The 26,275-nt window shown below is 31.0% G+C and overlaps 1 protein-coding gene across 4 annotated transcripts in view; it reads left to right on the forward strand.

Moving 5' to 3' along the window:
- The window catches only part of LOC146998384 (uncharacterized), a 133,063-nt gene that overhangs the window by 77,192 nt on the left and 29,596 nt on the right, over positions 1–26,275 (forward strand). Inside the window, exon 1 of one of the 4 annotated variants that reach the window (XR_015039410.1) lies at positions 10,325–10,750. The exons of the other annotated variants lie outside the window; for them this stretch is intronic. The gene's annotated coding sequence lies outside the window, so the exon portion shown is untranslated. Of the gene's footprint in view, positions 1–10,324; positions 10,751–26,275 lie in introns of those variants that run through there. 4 annotated transcript variants of the gene reach the window in all.

The following is a 26,275-nucleotide window of genomic DNA, read 5'->3' on the forward strand; positions in this document are numbered from 1 at the left end:
GAGGGCAAAAGAGTCTTGTTGTTGGCTCAATCATTAGGTATTTTATAAGATAACAGCATAAATTTCCCCAATTCTACCCCAAATTTTGAAGTCTAATCCTCTGGGGATAAATTCACAGGTCTCCCATGCATATTCCTGTTCTGCAAATCTATTGAGAATGCTTTTGGCTGGACAATATTTTAAGAGCTTCCTGCGGCATAACCGCTATACACTTACAAAAACAATGTCTGCTCCGTAATTCTGTAAATGAATCTTCTGTAAAAGAATATCTTAATGTAGTAAAATATTATAAATGTCAAGAATTTGGACATTTTTATAAAAAATGTAAAAAGGAATTAATATATGCAAGATGTGTACAAAAAGGACGTAATCATTGGAATTGGGATTGCATTAGAACAATTAATGAATATAAATTAGGTTTAGACATCAAGCATACTAGCTTAGATAAAAATTGTATTTGTTTGAAAAGATAACGTGATATTTTAATAAGGAGAAGCGCTTATGGTTAATAGTTCTTTAAAGGATTTAAAAGGTGTTCAAATTAATCTTTATCATGATAGACCTGCGATGTATTAACTTCAATAAAGGTCAATTTCGCAAAATTATTCTTTTGCTCTTTTGAGGAAGCCTTATCATGTAAATAGTAAAATAAAAGAATTTTCATTAGAATTTAAATTTTCATGAATTTGGAATCTATCAATGTGATTTAGAGAATCCCTTAGCGGGAATAATCATTTTTAATAATGCAGTTTGTTTTCAAAATTTTTCCTTAAACTATTTTGGCTCTAAAAATAAATCATGGACAAAATGATTTGTATTAATTGCTGCACATAATTCTCCTTATTCTGAATTAAATGACTGTTTGCTTCAAATCTCGAAGAATTTTATATGCAGAAAATTTTGAAGTATTGACTGGAGCCGATTTTCATGTACTAAATAATATTTGGGACCCTGCAAGAAGAGGAGTCTAGAGGAAGACTTGCAATTGAATTTATTAATCCATATTGTTTTTCAAATGATCCAGACTCCCCTCCACCTTTTCATGGAGCGAGGGGGAATTCATGAATTGATATAACAATTGCAAGAATGGACTATCCTGTTGGATGAAAGGAGAGAACTGACATTTCTTATAGTGATCAGAATTATATTAATTTATTTTTTGGAAATAAAATAAGTACAGTGTCATGATTCAGAAGTACAGTTTAACAAATCTGATGTGTACACCACATGACTTCCTTGTACGGAATATTAAATTATACGCATTTTTTCTTGCATTTTATTTAAACTTATTAGATTGAATTAAACCTACTTCGCCGACAGCGCATAAACCACAATAGAATAAATGCATTTTTAAAAATTCCCTTTGTTTACCATAGCGACACTCTGGCGCTAGATTTACTTAACAGTATTATATTTCATTCATATTATAACTCAGAATGCACAAAATGTATATCATTTAAAGAATTATCTAATCGTTGCCACATGTTCTATTCAAATACTATAATAAAGCTAGAACTATGTATAAAAGAAATCAAGAAAGCAAAACAAAAAAGAAACAGTTTTTCACAGACGATTGAGTATTTCTCATTTAATTAATTCAGTTCTCACTTCGCGAGAAGGCAAAAGTACATAAAAACTCAAAATATTTATATTAAAATTTACGAAGTAAATCTCAAACGCTTATTTCCTCGAAAAAATTCCAGAAAGAATTAAGCATGATTTAATTGGCAATAATAAATGAATGCATTATCTTTGCTGTTGCGAAGCTAAGTTTCTCTAGATTGGCAACAAATCCACTAGTCTCCTGTTTCAAATGTAAACATCACTGGCCGCCATTAAAAACAGGCTTAGCGGCAATTAAACAACTTTAAAATTGCTTATAATTCTAAAAATATTGCACACAGATTTACTAAAGGCATAAAATCCTTAACCGGAAGATAAAAACAACGTAATTCAATCATTTTTAAAGCAAAAAATGTACAATTTACAAACATATAAGAGTAATGAAACTGAGATCACTGAGCCGGGTAATAGAGTGGATATATTTATAAATATATTTATATACGTTTGGTGCGGCCGATTGCAACCAAAATACGAGGTACACATCTACATGTTATAGCAGTCCTACATACAAAATTTCAACGTTCTGAGGTTACTCGTTTTTGAGTTATGCGAGATACGTACGTACGCAAGCACGTACGTACATACGTTCGTACAGACGCCACGAAAAATTCTCTTCAGAATTAATTTTAAAGCAGTTTTATAATTTTTTTGAAGGAAAACAGTATTTTATTCTGTTCTTGCGTACAGATATCACGCAAAAACATCGTTAAATTGCATTCGATAGCGGTCAAAATGGATATTTTCTTTGAAATATGCTGCCTGAAACTTTTCGCGATTACAATACTTCCTTTTTACTTCGTACAAGGAAGTAAAAATTTCTATATATTCATTGTTCTATATATTCATAACATTAAAAAGAAGGATTTACATACTTCAAATATCGAGGATAATGGGAGCTTGTTAACAGACACTTTAATAAACATCTCTGAGAAAAATAAGATAAAGAAGATTCCACCAAAAAATAACTTCTGTTTGGTGGAGTTCAAATTTGGTTTCATTAAGATATCAGTTAAGGACTAAGAGGAAATTTTCTCAGTGTGTGCATAATGAAGAAGGTAGAAGTTTTCATGAATTGAGATACAAGAAATTCAGAGCTTCTTATTAAAAAGAAATGAATGTGAGGAAGAATCATTCTTGGGATGAGCTGTGTCGTTGCACCAACATAAGTCAATCATATGGTATTCTCTTTGGAGTTATAAAAATAGAACATATGTGATATTGAATGTATTGAAAAACGATGATGACTCTAAGACTCCGTCCATGAAAGAAACCATGGAATATCTGATAGATTACCATTTTCGTAAAGACGATCCAAGTTTGGATTCGGAAGCACAAAAGCTTATAAGGAAGAATCGTAATCGTGTTTATAAATGAGATAAATGATTTAGATTTTAAAGTGGACGAACTTCTTGATGTTATTCATCAAGTGAAGAAAGCGCGTGCTTCTGGGAATGATGGCCTATTTCTTAATTCAATATAAGATAGTATAGAAATTGATTCTGCATTTTGAAACATTTGCAATTTATATTTCTCAAGTAGTATTTTCCAAAGAGATGGAAAGATGCTAATTTGATATTATTTAATAAAGAGGGTAGGGATCGAAATGTTCCTTCCTCCTACAGATCAATTTGTTTACTACATACCTTTGGTAAAATTTTGATAAGTTGAAAACTAATAGATAGATTATGGTTTTATTTAAATATTAACAATGTATTAAAAAGTGATCATTATGGTTTTATTGAAGAAAAAAGCCACATTTTGGCAATTTCAAATTGTTTAAAGGAAATTAACAATAACAGAAAATTAAATAAGCATTAAACTTTGGTATCTGTTAATGTACGTGGTTTTTCATAATGTCTGGTGGCCATATGTGCTACTTCAATTAAAAAAGATTAAGTGTCCTAGATTTTTTTTATTTATTACAGATTTTTTAAAGGGCCGTATTATAATTTTTAATAAAGGCAATATTCACGTTAATAAGAAATTTTTAAAGGATGTCCTCAAGGATCAAATTCTGGTCACTTGCTCTGAAACTTAATCTGTGATACTATTTTTGATTTGAACTTTATGTGTAATGTAAAATTACAGGCTTATGCCAATGATTTAATTTCCGCTAGTGGAAGACACACTATTTACATGGATATAAATGGAAGCAAATTTATAATTGGTCTAAGAAAGTGAAGTTGAAGTTTGATCCAAGAAAACATTCTATTACTGTAATCGCTAAGACGGGAAGAATTATTATGCCTCCTTAGAGGAAGAATGAACGGTACAACGTTAAGGAATGTAAGAGAGATTAAATATTGGGGCATCGTAATTGATGATCAACTCACTGTCATTCCTCATTTGAAGCAAACTAAAACACAGTGCTCATTGGCATTAAATAAACTGTAGTCATTTAAAGCTCCCAAGTAGCACACGACGTTGCAAAACTGGTTCGAGAGGTTGCAAAGTGGTCGTGGTAACTTTTACGACGTCTTTACAACGTTGCGAAGACGTAACATACTTGCCGTTGCATCTTGGCAATTTTGTCGACCTCGCTGAAACGTCATGATATGACCGCTTTTAGACGTGGTCGTTTCAGCATCTTTTTCATAGTTCATCAGTGTTACTTTTAGAATGAAAAGAAACTAAATCTGCTCGTTCAAGAATCTGAAGTCCGCATAAGATTTATTTTGCAATGCTTCATTACTTTATTTCACCTAAATATATTAGTCTAACGTAGGTTCATTTAATGAAATATAAATTTAATTTAAATACTAGAATTATTAAATTTAATTACTACTAAAAATTATTGTTTAAAATTTTGTTAAAATAATTAATACTTAAAATATTTTTATAAATAGTATAGCAAAATATTTAGAAATGAAACTAATCTATAAACCAAGTTATCAAGTTATGCATTTTATATATTTAAAAAAAATCATATTTCCGAAATCAATGCAAATCGCGTTAGCAATTTTTGCACTGCTAAAATATGACTTTATTTATTATTTTTGAAGTAAGAACGAATTTATTCGAATTAATATGCTGACATAATTAAAACATTTTACCGCATACAGAGCAAAAAGTACAATTTTCGCGAAGATATTATTGTGTGTGAAGATGTATTTACGGATAAAAATGGGGCGATTTTAAAAATTCCGAAAAACCATCCAATGTTAAAAAACGATGCATATCCATGCATATTTAATGGCTGTCCAATATATATGACGGAAAACTCACCGACATTCAGGAGGAGCAGGACGGAAAAATTAATGGAAAAGGAGAAAGAAATATTAACACTTTTAATGGAAAACGACAAAATTAACGGCTTTGATAAATTAGTAATAAATGCTGACATCAAAATTAGAGAAACTGTGAACAAAAATACGAAATTCATTAACTATAAAAATTCTGATGAACTGTTTGTGACGTTTTTGTCCATCTCCATGCATTTAAAAAGGCTTGTTTTAATCCTAGTATACGGTACACTCGGGATTTGGCGACATTGACATTATAAATGTTTTAGCGAGCCCGATAAATATTTTTTTTGTAAATATAATCTTGCGAACATAGTTTGTAATTCTATTCAGTTGAAATAATTCTTCTGTGCCATTTAAAAAGGATTCTATTAAATTATCAGAAGAACCGTCGAAAGGTTTAATGCAATCCTACAAATCGCTGAAAGGTTACACAGAATTGCTGTTCGACCGATTGACATTCCATGTACATATATTATTTACTGGATGATTATATAAGCGAACATCTGATCATCAAGGCTTGCGCGCTTTGGCTAGCTGCCAAATTCCAAGAAGTTAGTAACTGCGCAATAATTTCAAACTCCATCTTATTTTCAGGAATATTTTCTTCACGCTTTTGCAGTTGCCGGAATTAAATACTGGAGAGCTTCATACAGAAAGAGAACGATGTACTACAAGAATATAATAATAGCAGTTTATTTTGAATTCACCAGAAATCATTGTGGCAATGCAGAATTTCTGCTTATTTTGTTTGCGAATATCTGCTTGCATCATGCTAAAATCGTCCATACAGTGAAATAGTGTTCTGTTTTGGTGTTTTATGTGTTTCCGGTGATTCCAATTATATGGTGGTTTCTCTAATCTTCAGTGGTTCCAGGGGTGCAATATTTGGATACACGGATTCGGTTATAACGTCCTAAATGCTATATCGTATATCATTCATATTAATCGATTATTGTATTCATGATGACAGGTTAGTGCTCAGCCTTTGCGCATATGATCGAAAAAATAGTGTTAAGGAAACATTAGCATTACTATGAAATATCGTAATCTATAATTATGTGATACTTAATTGTGTAATATTAAAAAACACTAAATATTTTTATTGATTGCAAATTCCAGTTTCATTACTTGTCGTTTGGTATCTATTCTTCCAAACATTGTGTATTTCGCGTTTTTTTTTTTTTTTTTTTTTTTTTTTAATATTGCCGTTATGTATGTCTATTAGATTATCTCAATTAATGAATGTTGAAAATTAGGTTTTGTTCTTTATTAAATTTAAGTACCTTCTATTTTCTTTGCTTCCATTTTATGTGCTTGTGATAACAGAGAAATTTATAATAAATAGGAACAAAAAGTTTCATCGTGTGCTATTTAACGAAGAACTTACTTTAACGTACTTAGCTCTTTATCGTATACTATATTATTTAAGTTACTTCTGTACAGTATCAAAAGGAAAGTTATTGATTATAAAAAGTGCATGAAATAATCATTGTATTCTACCCCTATTCTAAAATGTATAAACTAAAAATAAGTAAATAAATTTACATATGATCGAAAGAAATGTTGTTAAGAAACAGCATTACTAGTAAATATTGCAATCCATAATTATTGCACTCTTAACTGCTTACTATTTAAAAAACGCAAATAATTTTTTATTAATTGGAAATTTTTGTTCTGTTACCTTCCTTCTGCTATTTATACTTTCAAACACTGCTAGTTCATGTTTTTTCTTAAATAGTGCTGTCATGTATGTTGTTTGTTAGGTTATTATTTCATTTTATATGTGAATATGGGAAGTTTTTTTTTTTTTTGGTTATTAGCTTTAGGTATATTTTTGTATAAAATATGTTTGATCATATTTATTAACTACTTTATAGTCTTTCATTTACATATCTTGGAGATATAGAAGCTAATGGTTATATTTTTTACTATGAAACGCGAATAAATTTATACTTGAGTTCAGATAAAATACTGATTATGTTACCTTACGCTTTCTAATTTATCATAACAGGGGCAATTTTCATTGTCTCTGAGATTTAACAGAACTAAATGTGATAATGCTGTTATAATCAAAAACGCTCTTTTTTTACCCACATATATAGCCTTACTTTTATTTATGTCTGATGGAGTTTTATTTACTTAAAACCTATTATTATTGTTATGTATTTATAATGACCACTTTCATAATTACTCTCACTTCTAAAGGATTAAGGAAAAAATGATGAAATCTTAAATAATCGTAACTTGGAATTTATTTTAAAAATATAGTTTAAAGTACTGAAAATAATTAAGGCAATTATTAATTATGAATATTTATTCTAAAGAGAACAAATTGTATTATCTTCTGGTTTTCAGGAAATGATAAAATATTTAAACTTTAGAAAAATACAAGGAATACAAAATTCTAAAAAAGAAGAAAAATGCATTATTTATTTAAGGTTATTTTTCTGCATAAATCAATATGTAATGTACATAATAACGGAAGGACATAATAACGACGTTTTCACAACTGTTGCAAAAAGGTCGAATTCTGCGAACATTTAGGCGTTGTTAAGACGACCTTATAGCATTCTTTCACAACCGAAATATAATATAAGAAAGATGCAATAACGACGTTTTTGCGACAAAAACCTCATCTGCAAAGACGTAATAAAGACGTCTTTGCAACGTTTGCAAAACAGTGGAGTTTCGCGGACATCTGGGCGTCTTAAAGAGGACATATTGCAACGTATTTGCAACGACATCCGCGACGAGTTTGCAATGTCGTTACGACGTTGCCGTGCTTCTTGGACTCTTTCTTGTGATATGAAGAAAATTTCTTATAAAAGAAGAAAAGAGCTTAAAATTCTTTATGCTTGTCCCGCTTGAAACAGAAATGATGTAAGAATAAAAAAACGTAATTTTAAAAATACAAAGAATGTCTATGTTACACATCACAAGATGTTTTAGGACTGTCTCAAATGTTTATTTGTATTAAGTGGATGTGAATCCATATTTCGGTGGCACAAAAAGAAAAGTTCTTGTTTGAACTTCAAAATTGTAACGACTTAATCCAAGGTTTTGGACTATATTTAAATGCTCAAGAAGTTGAAATTCAATCTTTAAAGAATAAATCTCGTCCTGTTTTATTGTATGATTTTAATTTGGGTAAAGGATTTAAGATTTTCGCAGATTTTAGAAACTCAAAAGTACGATACTTATTTTATAGACTTTTTTGGAACTCATATTAGTGTAATTCATAAATATAGATTAAGTAATAATGTATCTGTTTTGCAAGCAGAAGTTTGTGTTATAGTGTAAGCTCTGGACTGGCTGGCTACAAATTCTCGTTCAGAAAAAGGGAATGTTTATTCAAATAGTCAAAGCGCATTACAAGCCCAGATGTTCGGAAGAACTTTTACTAATTTGATTCATGAAACATATCAGTGTTTAATACGAATATCTTAAAAGAAATATAAAATTTCATTAGATTCTAGTACGTATTGGGATTTACGGTAATGAATTGGCTGATTTATATGCAAAAATTGCTCCTGAAAATAATTCTGTAGATATAGTTATGCCTGCTTTTGAAAGTTTTAAAGGAATTCGTACAAGTAAAGAGTGGATTGAGCTTTTACCAGCTCTTCAGGAAACCAGGACTTGAATAAACTGTTTCAAAACGAGATAACAAAATTAGGTTTAGTAAAGATTTTTAAAAAGATACAAAAAATGAAAATGTCTTATACGTTAATATCTGTAATTATAAAAGAATTGTTATTATAAGATTAAATAATTTGAAGATAAGTTTATTAAAATAATTGCAGTTACTGAGTAGGTGATGAAGGTATATGGCTTTATGTGTTTTTGTAATTATGTATTTTAATTGCAATACGGGTTGTATTACATTATATAATATTTTTGTTGTAAACCTAATTAAAGGTTATTTAAGTTATTGTTTTCTGTTTGTTTAATCTGTTGTAAAACAAGATGTATGTAAAGTTTATATTTGGTTAGTTAATTGTAATTGTCAACTTGAACAATTTATCTAATAAAGTCATTTGTTGGCAGCCCTAGAGGGCCTTCCAGTCTATTATGGTTGACTACAGTATGGTGGAAATAGACTCAAATGAATAAGTGGTTTCATTAATCCCATTAATCCCTGCGCTTTCCAGATATTATTAGGCAGGAGTATAAACCAGTCTTACTTAGAAGATGAATATACCATAACTAATGAAAATAATCCACATTTATTGAAAAAAAAAACGAAGAAATCGAGTATGATTTTTTTTTTCGGGGGAGGGGATTCACCTGTTCTGGAAAACGAAAAGAATCATGTCCTTTGCTTGATTCAATCGTCCTGGAAACGAAAAAATAATAATTATACCTAAATTAGCTCTAACGAAGTCTATAAACTGTATAGCTAAATTTGCTGTAGACGTCCAACAACTGAATGAACTATTTCATGGACACTTTACATGGAGTCTATATTAGATTTATTTCTAATTTGACTCAAATTCAACTGATTTTAGCTAATTAATGAAAAATAATAAAAAAATGAGACGTTTCTGATGTACTATACGTAGCTGGTAAAAGAAGCATTACAAATAATTTTATCCTTGCTTACCTGCCTGAAATAAGATTTTCTTCACTTTACTCATAAAATAAAAGGCAGAAATCGCTTAAAATAAAAGTGATTACTCACGTGAGGCACTTTTAATAAAGAGACCTGGCATCAAAGATATTATTATGAAAGGTTAGGTTAGGTTATTTAATTACGGCAAAGCCTCGAGTGCTATCTGCCTAAGGGAGGAATGCCTTCTTGGAGGACTTTCTAAGAGAAACTGGCTCGTATACATGTTACACATGGAGAAAACCACGAAACCACCCATGCAGCCAGCCCGTCTGTGGGATTCGAACCTCGGACTGAACTACCAGTGTTCAGCGACTTTACCGCTCGGCCGCTGGTGGGTCTATTGTTATGAAAGAAGAACAGCTTAGGTATTAAAACTGGTACAACGATTTTGTATTATACGTAACTATATATATTTCTTTATTTCACAATAAACAAATGATCTTGCAATAAATTTGCAATAAAAAAGTAAATGTTTTTCAAGGCAATGTGAAAAACCTATTTTCAAATTCAAGAAGATGCCGTTCACTGAAAAGGTTAACAACCACTGCCTTTAGCAACAAACTAGTTACATGAAAGGAAACATACACTGAACTAAATGTACAGAAAAGGAAATCAGACGGTTGTTATTTAGAAACTTACTCTACTATCCATGGCCTTGTAATACATTCCCCGAAGTCTTACTTTGCTAACTTCCGTTTCAAGATATTTAACAAAACACTGCCATCAGTGGAGACGGTTAAATTTGCAACAGTATTTATTTTTAAAAGAAAATGATTTTTAATTAACCGTTTATACATCAGAAGGAAGCTTTTGAAACGAAATACTCTTCAAAAGCAAATGGCATGGGTCAAAATCATTTCTTTTCCGTCATATATCTTTTGTGTCGTTGATGGCTTAGGGAAAGTTATTAAATAAATCAAAATTTGTGAATTGGCGAATTGTCTGGCATGTGTTCTCATAAAAATGACAACCTGAAATTTGATTTGCGAAATGAATATAGTGTGTTTTCCTTTTCCATTTTATTATATGACGCAAGCAGAATTAGTAATACATTTTACGTCATTAAAATTTTTCGAATTGAAAAGAAATCATCTTCTAAGTTTTCTACTCTTCGAAATATTTTGATCAGAAAGCGTGCTCTTTTGTCAGAAACAAGACGCACCCAGGACAAAATCGAACTTGGCGCAGTTGCAACAAGGTATCTCTTATCTATTCGCAACGCTTCTATTTCTCCATTTATCTTTGTTTCTCCAGAGTTTCCCCTACGAATGTAAGTTTACTGTTCTTATATTGATATTATTTGAAATGGCTCTAGTTATTTTCTTAATAAAAATAGCTCACTTTAACTTCATATTATTGATGATGCCAAATTAACTTTAATAAATAATACATTTATTTTTCTCTTTCCTTAATAATAGAGAAAAGGAATTAAAACATAACGCATTCAAAAGCCTAAATTTTAAAATTAAATTTTTGTATTCCAAAAATAACTGCACTTTATGTAAGAAACATTTACGGTTTATGGTTAAATTTGTACTTTGTACAATTACAGAAAATAACTTACTTTAAACATTTTTAATTAAAATGAATTCAATTTTTTAGATTATGTCAAAGCCTGGCCATTTGCCTAGGGGAAAGGATGCCTTAAGAACTTCATTAAAATGCAAGAATAATTTAGTTATGCTATTAGTTAAGGGAAATTTATTTCTTATTAAAAAGTTAAAATGTAATTGAGAAAAATAAAAAAAAAGTTATTATTATAGATTTATTTTTTATTTTTTCTAAATTATATATTTTTTTATTTTTATATAAAGCGAGATTTTTTTTATTAAGAGAAGAACCATTTTTTTATCAAAATGGTGCCTCTTAATTACGCCAACTAAAATTTTTTACTTTTATTATAAAAAAAGTGTGAATACAAGTTAGTTTCAACTAGAAATGCTCCATGAAGCCATCCCACCGACAGATAGCTACCGCTCGCCTGCTTTACCACATTTAATCAAATGAATAACGGTATTATAGTATTTAACAGTAGACATAAAGAAAAACTAAATAATTACACTGCACCTTGAAAAGTCTAAAAGTTGTATTTAATTCTGATAGTTTCAGTTCCGGTATTTTTGCATTTACTTAACGTTGAGATATTCAAATCCTCGAAACTCACGAATTGTAATTAAAGGTTTAAAATGTTAATTTGTTTCTCCTTAAAATATATATTTATTTTTTATCTAATGCAAAGGAATTTTGCTTTTTTAAAAATTCGATTTTAGCCACCAGGATATATATATAGTTTTATAAACATTTTCGTGGAAGATATTTTAAGAAAAACTGGCTCTTTATTCACCTACCCATGAGGACAACCACGAAAGCTCCCATGCACCTACCCCGTTCGCTAGGATTCGAACTCGAGTCGTACTACTAGTGTTCAGCGGGTTAACCGTTAGAGCTCTGCTAAGCTTTTCTCGACAGAACTTAGCATTCTATATCAATATTTGCCTGTGTTAACTCTTGAAATAATCCTCTACAATTGTTTTGATTTAAAAAAATTCTGGAAAATATAAAAAATCTGAAACGTTATTCAAAGAAATTTTATCACACTTTATTGTAATTATAAAAAAATTATTATAAAAGCGTGAACTTCAAAAAATACAAAAGTTTTTACTATGTACTTCATTCACTAAATTTCACGTTATCTTCTTAATATAAATAAGTTAGGGTGTGTATTTAAAAAAATCTATTATCAAATATGTTTTTCCTTAAACACATATTTGAAAATAGGGCGCAAATAAGAAAACTTAATACGAGTATTAAATAACATTTATTTTCCTGATTCTCATTGTTACGAAATGAACAAAAATTGTTTTAGTATTTGAATTTGAGAAATTGCAGAATTCTTCCTACCTCTGCATTTATTAATACATATATTTACGGTTTAAAAATAATACTTTCTACATATGATGCAATGATTCTGTAATAAATTTTGATATTAACTATATCGGAATTAGTTAACATTTATGATAAAAACAGAGAAGTCTTTCAACTGCGTCTTTTACAAAACTATTATTCCGAAAATAAAGGATATTTTTTTAATGTTTACCTTATGTTAGGACTTTTGAACTACTAGAAATTTATGTGTACCTATTAACCTAAAATTAAACACACATATTATATCATTCAAAGGAAGATATTACTTTTCTGAGAGTGTTTCAAAAATTAATTTTTGTCGCTAGTTCACCATGCCTAAGTGGATGAGGAGCTGAATTCTGATAGCTCTTCCCGAGTTCAAATCAGGAGTGGAATGAAACGTTACATGTGTGTTTCATGCTCTACTCTATTACAGCATATCAGTCAGATTTTCTTAGAAGGATCTCCATGTTAGCATTTGATATTTTGTAGATACGCCTGGTGTGCTTTGTCTGAAGAAACCTTCGTTCGTTTTATTGAAGTACTTCGAAGGAAGTACTCTTTTGCATATTTTATTTACATTTATACGTTAAGACTGATAAGACTTTGAGAAGCTCAGAATGAGATGGTTAGCGATATCCTGGGTACTTAAAACTGATTGTGTAAAGCAAACAATGGCAAATTATCAAAAAATATTAGAATAAGTGGATGTATTGCAAAAGTTAAGAGATAGCCATATCTTTTAGATACCAATTATTTCCAATCTTTTACTTAATATTACATTTATTATATTATACGCAAAAATAGTATCAGATATGCATAATTTTACGAATCTTGTACATAGATAGAAGATTTTAATGCAATTATATCAGAAACTGTATTTTTCTGTATAACGTAATATGAAATCCTACAGAGAGAATGCTCTGACGAAAAAGTAAGAATTCAGGCAAGTCTATTGAACATTGAGTAAATGGCTATCTCGATAATTTGGCGAGAAATCGTCTAAAATCGCCAAACTTGGTGACATTTTGGTTCAATCCCTGTATCACCCCCCTAATAGGTATTGTAATTAAATACCTAATTGGTTTCCTATGTAGCTGTAACCGTAATTCAGTCCTTATATGTCTTCCAATAATTTCTAGTACGGGTGAAAGCTGTATGAGACCGGAGAAAGCATCTGCCCTCACTTCAAACTCAAATTTGACTATAATCAACAGTAATCTGGAGCTTTTAAAGTTATTGCTGAAAATGCTGAAACATACCAAAAAATGACCAAATTACTCAAAAAATTAGATATTAAATTACATTCCTATGTTCTATCTGAAAACAGAAACTTAAAAGTGGTAATACGCAGTTTACATGTTGACACCGAGACGAAGGAAATAAAACAAGACCTATTAAAAATGGAATATCAAATTATTGATGCCAAACAACGACGCAATGGTGAAGTCTTAAAACTGCCATTATTCTTAGTTATTTTACATAAGAATGAAAAATCCAAATAAATATTTAACGAAATATTTTTGTGTGACTTAACAATTAAAATTTAATCCTATATAGGACGTGAAGAACCCCTGCAATGTTTTCGCTGCCAGGGGTTCCACGACACTCAACAAGGATGCAATCATGAGCCCAAATGTGTAAGGTGTGGCTAAAATCATCTCTTTTCTGACTGTACACATAACAGCAAAGATTTCACGCTCACGAGTTCGAATTGTGGACAAAAACACACCTCCGGTTTCCGAGGATGTGGAAAGTTACCTAAAGTTAAAGAAACCAAACGTAAACTGTATTCTGATCGTGATGTAGCAAATAAATCATACATCCAAGCTATCTCCGCTAAAATTAGAACTTGTTAAAGAAGCTTAACAAGTTTTTGAAAATTTGACTACATTAGTCACACTTTTAAAAGATTCTAGACTTGCATTAATATTCCAGCAACTCGGACAAATCTCAAATCTAACTCAGGACATTCCATGTCAAAAAGCAGTTAATGGTTAAGCGGTCACCTTTAAAAGCACCCATTTGACTAGTAGTTTGAAATGCGTTTAGCATTCTTAATAAAGTAACTGAATTTCAATATTTTTAACAGAATATGTTGTAGATATCGCATTAGTTTCTGAAACTTTTGCTACACGAAGTTGCAAAATTAAAATTAAAAACTATCGTTCAAAAATTAAAGATTAATAAAACGTTGCAAAATTAAAATTATAGATTATATAGATGGGACCAGAACAACCTATAAAAAAATAACCTATAAAGGATTCTACGTCCGGAATTTTTGCAATCTTGTTTCATAGGTGAAAGCACGAAAATTTCATTTTGAACTTGTTACAGTTTCTGTTGTTTTACATTTCTTTGGAACTACTTACTTTAGCGCTATAAATATAAAACCCATCACAAAATTCCCTTACTGAAAATATTCTTTTCACGTTACTTCCAAAAGACAAACCAATTATATTAGCTGGTTATCTTAAAGCTAAGAATTTTGACTGGAGGTGCCGACGAACTACAAATGATGGAAAGATCTTTCATAATTTTATTGTTAGTCATCCTGGTGCTATTCATCCGCCAGCCGAATGTACTTCACCCACACAATCCCCAAATATACTGTTATTCTTGACTTCTTCTTACTACTACTGCAATCAATATGGGACTGGAGGTAAAGCATGAACTTACTTCTGATCATATCCCTATATTAATTACATTAGGTACCACTAAGTTTAAAGAAAATACTACTACTAAAATTCCAGACTGATGACGTTTTCATAATTTAATGTACAAGAATCCCCCAAATATTAATGGATTAAAAAATTTTAAAGCGACTGACCTTGCAATTTATAATCTTACTAACAGCATCCATTTTGCTTTAGAAGAAGCTTCACGTACTGTGCCGCAAGACCAGTTTGTTGTTGGATTGCCTTGCTACATTAGCTTTCTTATTAGGCAGTGCAATAGACTTAGAAAATTATTGGATACTACGTGCGATCCAAATCTAAAAAGAGAACTTAGCAGACTCAAAAAATAAGAAATAAGAAAAATAATAATGAGTACAGAAAGTAAAATTGGGAAAAATAAAATTTTGAGTCTTGGTACCACTGATGGTTCCTTCTGGTCATTTATTAATAAATTTAAAAGAAGCTATACATGTAATATACCTATTTACATGAATAATAAAGCAGCATTATCACATGAAAAAAAAAATGTTGCAGTCTTTGAGGACAATTTTCGTAACCGGTTTATTCCAAATGCTTCATCTTGTGATGTCAAGTTTGTGTACGAAGTCTGCTACTTTGCAAGAGACTGACTAAGTGCTTCTGCTGTGAAAAACCGAAATGATTTCTGCAATCCCTAATGAAATTGTCAATATCATTTAAAAATTAAGAATTCAAAAAGCACCAGGCTTCGACAATATTTCTAATGTTGCAATTAAAAACTTACCAAAAAGTTTTATTGTCAGATTTGCTAGTTAATGCCTGTCTGAATATTTTTCTATTTTCACAGTAAAATGAAAATGCGCGAAAATTATCCTTTTTGCTAAATCTGGTAAAGATACAAACAGGCCAGATGCTTACGAGCCAATCAGCCTATTATCAGGCTTGGGAAACAATTTTGGAGGAATCATTCTGTGTAGAATTAAACCGTATTTTGAACTTCTACCAATTGAGCAGTTTGGATTCGGACAAAATCTTTCTACTACTAAACAATTAGTAAGACTTTTAGAGTTAGCTGGCGTGGCGCTTCATTATCGTCAAAACGTTGCCTTACTCATGCTAGAAGTTGCGAAAGCTTTCGACCGCGTCTAGCATAACGGACTAATTTACAAATTAACAAATCAGAATTTCCATAGAGAAATCATACTTCTAAATATGTCCTTCCAGCTACATTTACAGTTACTATTGGTAAAGTAAAATCAGATTTAAGATAAGTCAGAGTTGGAGTTCCAATAAGACATAGCTATGTGATGAAAAATTAAGTTTTTTTTTTTCAATAACATAAGCCCAGAGATCTCCACGTAGCGGTAATTATATGATATTTCAACAAAATTTTGCACTCTATAAGTCTCAATTCGATTTAAATATATGATTTTATGTTTAGAATCAGCCTTTGAAGATTAATTTGAAATTTTTTTGAAATTTTATAACTTACGTTTTTATTAAATTTTAAGGTTTTTAAACTCTTTAAAATTTTAATGCTGTTAATTTCATTAATTTTAATCTTTCATTTAAAGTATTCAATTTTAATATGAAATTTTCAGATTAAAGTTTAATTTTATTTATTTTAATTTTGTTTATTTTGTAATATTAAAAAATGTTTGAAGCAATTAAATGTGAAATCCCCTTTAGGTCGAGGAAAGTACTGAGGAGTCATTTCGAAACCATTTTCCCCACTGGAATAAATGTAAAATGGATTATTTGTTCTTGGATAGCGTATGATTGCGTACTAAAAATTTACAAACAGTGCTTTGTGCTCAAATTCCTAACACAAACCAACAGAATCTTTAAATCTAAGACAATATCAAACACATAAAATAGACACAAATTTAATTTTACACAATATTAAACACATAAAACAGACGCAACTATAATTTAGTTTTACATCGACCATAAGTGAATGGCATAATTAGGGAGTAACTAGGAAGAGTGCATCGATAGATATAGTTTGGGTGAGAAGACCCTTCTGTAAACACATAAAACTGTCTTTATGTGGCTTCTTCTACTTTTCTTTACCTTTTAGTGCCATTAGACTCTCAGGTCTTCGTTTCTTTCAAGATTTATCCAATCTGATTTGTTCTCGTCTGTGTTTTAAAATGTTTAAATTGAGGCATGGAGATGTCATCGAAAATACTTTACTGTAGCTTGCTACTGCACTAGGGTAATACATCAATCCATGTAATTTTGCACTTTACTCTATTTTGCACAAATTTTTTGGATGAAAACTTAACTAGGTCCATCTCTTTTTTCACATTCCTTTAAAGTTATTTCCTCCAAAATTGCTTTTTGTTACGTCTTCTGAAGGCATCCAGCCTTTTCTGTTGAGCTATTTTTTATGATTCTGTAATAAATCTTCTATGTCTTTTTGTTTACTTCTTAGCCCATGTTTTTCATACAGACATAATATCATACATATTGTATAGATACTTTGTGTTTCCATTTCAAAACCTCGAAAACCTTTGACTGCAAAAGAAAACGGTCATAAGTTCCTCCAGAGTGAATTCATAGCCCTGTAAATCACTTACTGCCAAGCTTTGTTAATGACAGTTCAGCAAGTGAATCCAATAAAATAATGTTTCTAGAAGTCCTTGGTGGTTAATTCTATCTTAGAGGTTACATTAAAATGTCTTTGAAAATATTTTGCTACCAACTTGCGTGTTTCTTAACTGAAGAGACACTAATCGTCACTTGAGACGTTTCGTGTTCACATTAATTTCTTCGTGTGTGAAATTATTCGTTATTCGAGGCGTATTTAATCCGAGATTCTACTGTACTTAACAATTACACTCTATAACAAACACGTCGACGCACCAAGAAGGAATCATCCGATTGCTTTGAAATTTCGTATGCATAAATGTTTGACCAATTATGCAAATTGTAAAAATTTTGTCTACAATGAATGAATAGTGTGATCTCCAGTGCATCGGGAACTGTGTATCCAGCAGATGTATATAAGGAGCTGTTCTTGAACTGTTGTTAAAATTTTCTGTTGCATTGCGATTTAGAATACCTTTCAACGACTGAAAAATTGCCTCGCCTCAGGATTCGAGCTCATTACGAGCAACTGTCAAAGTTTGAAAGAGGTCGTGTTATTGAATTGAAAGAGGCAGGTTGGGCAAATAGAAGAATCGCTCGTCATATGAGTCGAAGCGATGTGGCGATTAGAAGATGCTAGCAAGAATGGGTTGACAATGGCAACGTCATGATGGTAGCGATCGACCTAGGGCAACAACAGATAGGGAGGACAGAGTGATTGTCAGATCAGCTGTCACAGCGCCTGATTCATCGCTAACATCAACCATCACACGTGTGACCTGCACACGAGTGTCTACTATGACCACTCACAGACAGCTGATAGAGCAAAATCTACGCTCGTACCGACCGTTAAACCACCTACCACTCACGCCTGCATGAATGATGCTGACTGGAGACGTATAGTCTTTAGCAACGATTCCCGCTTGAAACTCTGTCTTGACGATCATCGAAGACGTGCCTTGAGACGCCCAGAGCAGCGTGCCGATCCTACTTTCCCTATTGCACGCCACACAGGTTCTCAATCAGGAGTCTAATCTTGAGTGCCATTTCTCTTGATAGCTAGACCCCGCTTGTCGGCATTAGAGGCACACTTACAACAGAGTGGTATGTCAACGATATTCTGAGACCTGTTTTGCTACCATTCCTTTTGCAGTACCCTGGGTTTATTTTTCAGAAACATAATGCCAGAGTACATACAGAAAGTGTTGCTATGAACTGTCTTACAGCTTGTTAAATAATTCCTCGGCCAACCAGATCGTCAGATCTCTCTCCCATCGAGCATGTTTGCGATATGATGGAAATGCGACTGCATCTACCAGAAAATGTTAATGACCTTAAGATGTCATATAATTCTTCATTATATTAAGTTTGTTCAAGTTTCTTTCGCCACGATCAATAGTAACTGGCAACGCTGAAATAATTCTTATCTCTGCTTACAAATTTGAATACAATTGAATTAAATTGCAATCACGAATTATTTTTAAAAGATCTAAGCTTCTAGTTTTTTATTTAAATAGCATTCAGCATTCATTCATGTGTTAAATTAGAAGCTGCTGCCTATAAATTACTCAAATCTAATGCTATAAATTGTTCACCAGTTAAAAACTGAAAATCGGAAGATATTTCATTTACTTTTTCATACCACTATTTCAAATGCGAGATTAAAACAACTTTTCTTTAATTTCTGCTATAGAAATATATTTTTCTGAAAAAATACACTTCATATCAATTGATTCTTCTCAATTTAACCTTTCGTGTTTAACCTTTCCTTTTCATTTTTATTTAAATTCTTATGATGTATTCATCTTTAAAGCTGAAGTTTTAGGTTTTTTAAGAATGCGTTGAAAAGTATTTTTCTCTCATTTCGTGTAATGAAAGACATAATCTCTCTCGCATGCGACTTCGTAGATAATTACAATTTTTGACTGCAAGGCTTTATTTACTTTTTCGATTTCTTGCAGTATTAAATTCTAAGGAGATAACATAACAGACATGAAGAGTTAAAATTGATTTGTTTCAAAAGGCTATTATTTTCATATCACTGCAAAAGTTTGTCATATAACGCCATGTCTTTTAATAATCGATGTACTTCAGTTATTTTTAGATGTAAGCTCTTTAACAACGTTTACAACATGATGTCTATCACGTATCCGTGTGACCTTTTAATGTTGTTTTTAAATCGGATATGAGTGAATCTCATCTATTCGTTGAAGATGCAAAAAATTATAAATTTTCTGTACAGTTCTAAAAAATATTAACATGCTTGAATTTGTAGTAGTGGCATTTTCGCATATGAAGTATAAACTATGAGCCTAACAAGGAAAGTATGTAGCTTGAATCATTACTTAGAGAAATAATGTTTTTCACACACCTTCATTCAATCCAGCCATAAAAATTAAGGGCATAAAAAGACCACATGTACAGCCCATAAAAGACAATAGAATGACGTAAAGTTTACCAGGAAGGTCCAACTTTTACCCTTACATCACATAACAGTCCAGCCATGTTTGGCTCCATTATCATATCCTTGATTGCGAACATTTTGAATGTCGATACTATCTTTTTTTAACTTATTAATAATTTCGTATGCTAAACCGCTACCAGTTTTCTCTGTTGTTTCTATAAAATTTATAAAGCTTTCTTCAATAGAAATGAATTCGTCTTTTATATACACGTACCTAATCATACGGTACAATTAGTTGTTCAAAGCCAAAACATCTGTTGTGCAAGTAAATATCCCCCCCCCAAATTGCTTTTCGATTCTAGATCGAATTTCAAATTGAATATGATTATCTAACAGCAAGTTAAACTCATTTATTAGACAGATAAGAAACGGATACCTTTCTATGATAAGCTATTTGATAGGCAATATTTCTATCATAATGATTTGTTAATTCAATCAAGGTACACTGCGGGAAAAAAAAAGGACAGTTCTATATATCTCCCGTTCTACTGGACCGATTGACAAAATTCAAATTACGATTTTGATGTCTGGAAAGCGCTACTTAAATTATATATTAGATATATATAGCATTGTTCTAACATAGGTTTTTTGACACAAAATCGGACTTTTTCTGAGGTAACATACCAATCTTTTCCATATTTCGATTATACGACTCAAATTATGCCTAGATATTAACTGTTGTAAATTTGGTGCGAAATTTACAAAGAAATTCAATAATTTATCTTGGCGAAATTTTGTCAGTTTGCGCCGCGAATAATTCACTTGCGAACTTTTTAATATGTGGCAACCAATTTTCCTTTCTCTTCCATTATGACGGAGCAGGAAAAAGGTCACACTGTTTCTACATCCAAATAACTTTAGCAAAGTGTCTAAACCACATTTGATGTTTTATCGCTTTCAGCTAATAAGCCAAATTTCAAAACGAACCAATATATAAATTCACGTATATCTCTGGAAATTTTGAATAAAAAACTGTAATGTTTTGTAGGAATGTTTAGAAATACACCTACTTTAAGATGATGGTAAAAGATTTTTTAGATTATAATTCAAACTTTTTTATTGAAAAATTTATAAAAATTATATAAAATTACAAATTTTAAAAATGAATCAAAAAAAAAAAAAAAAAAAAAAAAAAAAAAAAAAAAAAAAAAAGAAAGCGCTACTTAAATTATATATTAGATATATATAGCATTGTTCTAACATAGGTTTTTTGACACAAAATCGGACTTTTTCTGAGGTAACATACCAATCTTTTCCATATTTCGATTATACGACTCAAATTATGCCTAGATATTAACTGTTGTAAATTTGGTGCGAAATTTACAAAGAAATTCAATAATTTATCTTGGCGAAATTTTGTCAGTTTGCGCCGCGAATAATTCACTTGCGAACGTTTTAATATGTGGCAACCAATTTTCCTTTCTCTTCCATTATGACGGAGCAGGAAAAAGGTCACACTGTTTCTACATCCAAATAACTTTAGCAAAGTGTCTAAACCACATTTGATGTTTTATCGCTTTCAGCTAATAAGCCAAATTTCAAAACGAGCCAATATATAAATTCACGTATATCTCTGGAAATTTTGAATAAAAAACTGTAATGTTTTGTAGGAATGTTTAGAAATACACCTACTTTAAGATGATGATATAAGATTTTTTAGATTATAATTCAAACTTTTTTTATTGAAAAATTTATAAAAATTATATAAAATTACAAATTTTAAAAATGAATCCAAAAAAAAAAAAAAAAAAAAAAAAAAAAAAACGCGAAAAATCTGAAAGGTTTTAGATTTTAAATTACGTCCAAAGAGGTGTTTTTCTTAACGTTTTGTGTGTTACCTTTATTTATTAAATATCATGTTCTTTGTACTTAAACCATAAAATTCAATTCAATAGCAATGTGGCAAAATAATTTTAAAATGAGCATATCTTTTAGAATTTCCGATACACAGTCCCGCACGTTGGAGATAAAAAGTTTTCTTTTCCCCCGTAGAGTGTTGCCATTGGTCGCTTTTAAATCGTTGAGTTTGTTACTCAAAAATTTGTTAAAGTTTTACAAAATATGAAATCGATAATCAAACAAATTCCAAATTTCAAATTTGATCGTCCACATGACCATATTCGTAGGAGGATTACGCCATTCAAAATTCGATGGCTTTATGTACCTATGTTTTATCACAGGGCGAGAAACATACATACATTTATGCAGATTTTTCATTATTTAGTTTCTTCAAATATAATGCAGGACTCTAAAATTTGGTGGCAACAGTGTGAAACGTTATTCGCCGTTTATAGTGATTCAACGTACAATCGCAAAACGAAAACTAGAGTCCTTCAGGAGCAAAGCCCTTCGAACTAAAAATGGGCGAATTTTATTCGGAATGAACCTAAATTTCGAAATGTGAAAGGAAGAATCAAATACGTTTAATAAAAAGAGAGATTAATAAATATATACCAAACTCAATTAACACTGAGGAGCTAATATTTTGAGAGCTAATTTTTTAAAAACTACTCGTGCAATTATTGCAAAACTTGGTAGTGTGGCGTACTTTGAGTCGTAGAATTGAACTATGGAAACAAATTGGTATGTTCTAATTCAGAAGTCAAAGAACAAAAATCAGCGTTATATTTACAAAATTTTCACAGGACTAGTTTCGATGGTTTTACCGAACCACCATCCTCAGCTGCAAAACCGCAAATGAACAAGATAGGAAATAATGATTAGATAAGATAAGAAAAAAAAAAGATTTAAAAATATAATTTCTTTAAAAACCGAAGGCAAATTTGGATTGGAATTAGGATCGTTAACTAGAACAGAATGATTTTTATGAATGTGAAAGGCCTCTAGAAAATCCAGTTCCCCAATGGAAGATGTTTTTTGAATAATTTTGGTAGCAGAAAAATTGAAAATGTGATTTTTGGACCAACAATGTTGAGCAACAGAAGACTTCTGTGTTTCCTTTTTTCTAACATATGCCTCATGTTCTTTGACGCGAAATTTTAAGCCTCTCTTAGTTTGGCCAATGTAAATTAAACCACACTGGCAAGGAATCTTATAAATACCCCAGGAATTCATATCCGGAATGGGGTCCTTGAGTATGGAACTCGGAATTTTATTGATGGGAGAATAAACAACCCGAAAGTTAAATTTCTGCGAAATATGTGCAACTTTATAGCTAATTGATGGAAAGAAGGGAATGACAACAGAATTTTTATAATCTCCTAAAACAAGAGTGTGCCTTTTAGTGTGTTGAAATGAGAATATTTTAAATCTTTTTTTTCTTATCTTATCTAATCATTATTTCTTATCTTGTTCATTTGCGGTTTTGCAGCTTAGGATGGTGGTTCGGTAAAACCATCGAAACTAGTCCTGTGAAAATTTTGTAAATATAACGCTGATTTTTGTTGTTTGACTTCTGAATTAGTATTTATTCGGCGTGTTATTGTGTCTTAAATTGGTATGTTATTTCAGAAAAAGTCCGATTTTGTGTAAAAATACCTATATTAGAACGATGCTCTATAAATCTAATACATATTTTAAGTCGCGCTTTCGAGACATGAAAAACGCAAGTTGAATTTTGTTAATTGGCCCAGTAGAACGGGAGATATATAAAACTGCTCTCCCCCCCCCCTATTTTTTTTTTTTTTTTTTTTTCAATTTACTTTCTTGCACTACTGACAATATTTTCATGTGTAACAGTAAAAGGTAAATTACGTTTTGAAGAAACAAAAATGCCCTCTAATATAACGGGTAAGATATATCGCCCTTTTCTTTTACTGATTCTACTGTTTTAGGCAGGAAATCATCTATGAAATCACTCCCTTATTTTTTTTAGAAAACATTTCGATTGAAAATAAGCATCTCGAGGAAACAGAATTTTCGTGATTGGAAATTCAGTTTCAGTTTTCCCCAATCTTCGGAACCACTGTTTGGATTGAAAATAATAGAATCTGTCTTACCTTCGCAAAAAGCATGGAAAACAAAATAACCACAGAAATCAGTTTGAAAAATTAAGCCGGTTGCATTTAGAACATTTGTTAAAAACCATTCTTGTGAAAATCTTCTGCCATGCTCTGAAGTGGATTCTCTGAAATCAGCATCTTGCCTTTGATCCGGTCCATGTTCTATTAAGAAAATATTTGTTTTGTTTGAAATTATTGGCTGTAATGGAGGATCATTGAAATTTATCAATTTAATGTTTATTTTATTCTCCTCGTTTCTAGAAATTTCTAGTACCAGTGTGTTTTTATTTGAATAAAATTAAATTCTCGAACTTCAACCATACTTACTTCTGACTTATCTGGTAATACTTTTTCTGGATGAATTACTTATTGAATGTGAATGGCCACATTTCGCCAGCCTGTCAAATGAAAACGAATGTATCATAAAATATTAAAATATTATCACGTCTATATTTTCAATACTGGCGCCATAAACTTCTTTTGATTAGCATTTGGCATTTTTATTTGACTACGATTAGGATTTCGTTTTGAAATTCGCTTATTAACGCTTTATTTTAATTACAACGTTTCATTTTCCTCTCTCGAAAATTTTGGATTTTTTTCCACTATAAGATAACACGCGCCAGATAATTTTCTCGAGAAAGATATATTTTTCAACTTCATATTTTCAACTGGAAAACGAACTTTTATAATCAGCTAATTTCGACCCAGGCGAAAATGTTCTACACATAAGAAATTTGTCTTTTAGCTAAATGACCTCAATAAACAGAGAATGAAATAGAATGCCATAATTTAACAAAATTTATATTCACAATACTTAGTTTGAAAACAAAAATATTGTCATAAGGCACCCTTGGCACACGTGTCTTGAAATTCTGAGGCGCGTGTTGTCTTATAACTGAAAATATCACATATTTTAGTACGAGTCATGATTTCGTTATATGAAGTTTGAAACAATGCTATGCCGCGATTAAGTTACTAATGCGCGAGAATCCATGACAATTCTTAATTAAGATTCATAATCCAATTCTTAACTGAGATTAATAATCCTTTGTATATTGTAATATTAATGCAAATTAAACATGATAATCACACTGAGATTAGGCTTTTCTAAAATTACCCGAACGTGTTTCTATCGTTGGCTAAAATTCTCTTAGGTGCAGTAAATTTCGTAGTTTCAGGACTTTACTTTTAAGCAATTAAAGCGATGTTTCGCGGATATTGAAAATGCTTCTTAGCATGTAGTCAGTAATAAGTTCTAAGCTCTTGGTTTTTACATTAATATTCGTTTACACAAATGGCCGGACTATAACACAGGCAGCTTGTTTTGGTGTTTTGTGTATTGTGTGTATTGAGAATACGGCAAAGCACACTAGGGCTATCTACCTAAGGGGAGGGATGCCTTCGTGGAGGGCTTGTTAAACATGAGCTTGTTTTGGAATAGTTTATGGTGAACATATTGGCTGAATATAGACTTGTAACTTGAATATGTGACATTTCTATCAGAATATCATCCACAAAAGCATTTCTCCTACTACATATAGTATCCCAAGCTTCGTTATAATCAATTAAGCAATGAAACGAGTCTTTAATTTTCGCAGATATTTTAGCTGTTAAATGATGGTTTCCTCGAGAGAAGCCCTATTCAGCTTGAGCGAAAAATTTATATGTCAGCTAATTCTAATTTAAATTTTTCAATAGACCAACTCTCATATTACGCTTTTTAACGACCTCATAATTCCTGGACATACGCATAATCTAAAAAATAATGAGATTTAATGGTGCTTCATATTTTAACTTTACAGTCCAGTTAGCAAAGAATGACACAAAAAAATGAGGAAATTTATTTAATCCTTTAGCATTCTGTGTCTACTTCGGAAGTAATGAAACTGCTTGTACAGTTCTCGCTCAAACTAAATATGAATACAAGACAAAAACCTTGGTCCATGAGCATCGTTCATTGGAAAATTTTATTTAAAAAAATGGAGCAAAGACTAAAAACGTGGTGCATTACATTTTCAATAACACTTCGGGTGCTATTCTAAAAGACCGTTATTCCTTAGTTCTCTCAGCAGTTGCGTTGCCCTCTACGCTCCGTTAGTAGACATTAATGTCATTATTTAAAGTGTTGCCAGAAAATTTTTAACTAAAATAGCAAAATGAGACTAAAAACGTCGCAAAAAATCGCAAATGACGTCAGAGATCACGTGATTTTA

The sequence above is a fragment of the Stegodyphus dumicola genome, chromosome 2 (assembly GCF_044657685.1).
Source record: "Stegodyphus dumicola isolate Sdum_Otavi_A_Nest chromosome 2, ASM4465768v1".
Taxonomy (NCBI): Eukaryota; Metazoa; Arthropoda; class Arachnida; order Araneae; family Eresidae; genus Stegodyphus; species Stegodyphus dumicola.